The sequence below is a fragment of the Amphimedon queenslandica genome, unplaced genomic scaffold (genome assembly GCF_000090795.2).
Source record: "Amphimedon queenslandica unplaced genomic scaffold, v1.1 AMPQUscaffold_12989, whole genome shotgun sequence".
In the NCBI taxonomy this organism is placed as follows: Eukaryota; Metazoa; Porifera; class Demospongiae; order Haplosclerida; family Niphatidae; genus Amphimedon; species Amphimedon queenslandica.
The window spans coordinates 6,019-9,173 of NW_003546775.1; the positions used below are offsets into that span (position 1 = coordinate 6,019).

General features: G+C 34.6%; 1 long non-coding RNA gene across 1 annotated transcript in view; it reads right to left on the reverse strand.

Moving 5' to 3' along the window:
* Positions 1-52: 52 nt before the first annotated feature.
* The window catches only part of LOC109585888 (uncharacterized), an 11,452-nt gene continuing 8,349 nt past the window's right edge, over positions 53-3,155 (reverse strand). The window contains exons 8-13 of the long non-coding RNA XR_002186715.1: positions 2,434-2,495; positions 2,276-2,376; positions 2,059-2,207; positions 1,870-1,995; positions 229-387; positions 53-178 (exon numbers count right to left, since the gene is read on the reverse strand). This is a non-coding gene — a long non-coding RNA (uncharacterized LOC109585888). The remainder of the gene's footprint in view (positions 179-228; positions 388-1,869; positions 1,996-2,058; positions 2,208-2,275; positions 2,377-2,433; positions 2,496-3,155) is intronic.

A 3,155-nucleotide genomic window follows, 5' to 3' on the forward strand; every position in this document is an offset into this window, starting at 1 on the left:
AATAAATTTTACATTTTAAAGTACTTCTCAGTAGCTCGTGTCTTACTGAAATATCTCCAGAACAAAAAGAACATGTATCATCATTAAGAACACCTAGTCCACCCTCCCTCACTGATAGAGTGAGTGTCCATACCCATCTTAACAACAGGTCCTCTATCATTACTAAAATGTATGATGCCTATAATCACCACTGTCACACTAGCCACGCCAACTAGCCACACGTCATACCTTGTATTCTTTCTCTTCTTGTGAAGTAGCCTCCTTCAAACAGACACAAGTCCATTTTAAAGTCCCAAGCATAAGTATAGCAAGAACTGATGAGGGCAGAGATTATCCAACAGGCTAGGAAGAAGTAATGGAATCCAGATTGGATAGGAGCATCTTTATCTAAGAAACAGAGAGAAAGAAAAGGCAGAAATTAAGGGAGGGAGATAAAGGAGATACATGTACATGTACACAGTAGTTATACACAAATCGACATAGTTTGCAAACAAAACTTTTGTTTATGCTTGCAGAGCCACAAAAACAACAAAATTTTTGCTCCAAAAAGGAAATACTAAAACTAATTTCATATTGCCTCACTCTCTCCCTTTATGTCACCTTTCATAGCAGCTGCTACTATAGAAAGTATGACCACAAGAAAGAAGTTAATTATTTCCCATGCAGCATAAACAGGGAAAGCCAGACAGCATAAACAGGGAAAGCATAAGCGTGAGGGAAAGCTTCTCTAGTGCTATCATAACATTTGACACACTGAGCAAAATCCACCAGGCAGGCAGCATGGCAACAAATGGTCTCATAGTATAGAATATGATACCACACTTTGCTAATGATTCTATATCATATATGAGGGATAGAAACAAGAAAAAATGAATACTAGTACATGTATGCATGTGTATTTTAAGTAACATTATAAGGTTAAATCTTGCGTGGAATTAATTTGATGTACGGTACATGTACAAGGACTTTTGACTGTATAATATGATAGTCAGTTAGCTACAATATTTGTTACATGCAACAACTGGATTCTAATTAAGGTATTATAATAATAAGATACATTAACTGTATGGTTTATCAGTAGCAGCATTCTGGCCATACACAGGATAACAGATAAAGTAGTACGTGTCCAGTAACACGATAACAGGAGAATTGAGTTGATCAGCAATCCAGAAATTAGGATATGAGACATCATAATACAGGAATAGAATCTTTACGTACAGAAAACAGAGTGAATGAAAGTTGCGTAAAAGTTTCCCAAATTGAATTTTTTTATAAATTTTTAAAGTTGCGGTCAAAGTTCAAATTTCACAAAAAATAAATAGGTGAGAATTCTTAATTTTTATACTTTTTCCTGATACATGGTATATGTTCTTATGCTGTGTAGAAAGTTTGAGCTGATTCCGATTAAAATTGGATTGTTTACAAATTTTTAAAGTTGCATACCCACCTACAATTTTCTTAAAAGCCACCAGCGTAACCTCCAGTATAATAATGGTACTGGTAATGAGAAGAGGATTAGCCAGACTACCCACATGGAGACAGGATCAACGTATATAATATGGTATGTGTAGCCAGATTGGCAAATAAAAATAAAAATAATCCAGAAGTCCCCAAAATTTCCATAAACAATGCCATCTGTTAAAAAAATGGAATTTTAATATACTAGTTTCAGTAAATATTATTAACAAAGGATACTTTAAAACACTAGAATGAGCATTATTAAGGGATAAATTAATGAAGCTCAAAACTTGCTAAAATTAGATTAATTTAATGTATGTGCAAGTTTTCTTTACTGCAAACAATTGTTGAAAGTTGAGATGATTTCTCGGATCAAACTCAAGAATCAAGATGTTATTGACGCCAAAGTACCTCAAGGAGTAAGTATTAGCGGCAAAAGAAATGAACCAAACTGAAAGAACGAAACCTGACCAACGACCCAGCAACTGGCACCAGTGTCAGGGCACCATGGTAAGGGGCTACAGGTCCAATATATACCTGTGTACATGTAATAATAATAATAATAATAATAAAACATGTACATGCATTTTTTACTCTTACATGCTATAATAGCCACTATTGTCACTTTAAAAATTGCTCCCATCAGCCACGCATTGGCCACAGTGAAGAGACCCCACCCAATGGGGGAAATGAAGCTTAGCTATGGTCCGACCACAGTTAACATTCTTTAGTTAATTAATCATAATTTCCTGTAAAGAGAAGGAGAGAAGGGATAATGGATAATATTTGAAAATTAAAACAAATGTTGTTTTCATACTTTAATTCTTTGAATAAGAGTGTTAATTCCTTTCGATTTGTGACAATATGATTTCTTGACCTTTTCTTTGAAGAAATTGTTGCCACAATCAAACTTGCAAGCTACATGTACATGCATGCATAAATAAATAAACAGCACATGTACATGTAGTTTAATACGTGTAAATATTGACTTTATAGTGTTTCTTGAGTATTTTTCTGAAGCCAGTGTAATTCAGTTTCTGAAAAAAAAACTGAAGAATAAAATCATGAATGAATCAAATCGCCATAACATAAAAAGTTGATGCTGGAATCAGCTCAAACTTGCTACATAGCATAAGGACATCACTATGTGTCAGAAAAAGTCATAAAAAATTTGGAGTGATTTTGGAGCCATTTTTTGGGAAAAACCACACATAACTTAAGCCAATGCAAATCCTTGTGCTTATGCTTGAATTCAAAAGTGCTGGACCCCAACCCTGACTTGTAATACTTCATAATTTTGTAATCACAATTATAATGATTACATAGCGTCCTTTAATCATTGTTCATGCATGTACATGTACATGTACTATAAATTTATGATTAATTGCAATTGCAAGCCATGCTTTGTGTACACTCACTGGTGAGTGTGTGTGTACTGTAGTACACACACACACACACACACACACACACACACACACACACACACACACACACACACACACACACACACACACACTGTCATGATATTCATGAGCCACTGTAGTGTAGAATAATCTAGAACATTCCTTACACAAATGCATTGGTGTATCTTTCCTAGCACCGAATATTCTAGAAGGCTCTATCCTACACTAATCTACATGTATACATGAGAGCATAATGTCACTGGTAGATCAACCTAGAAACTTTACAAATAGTCT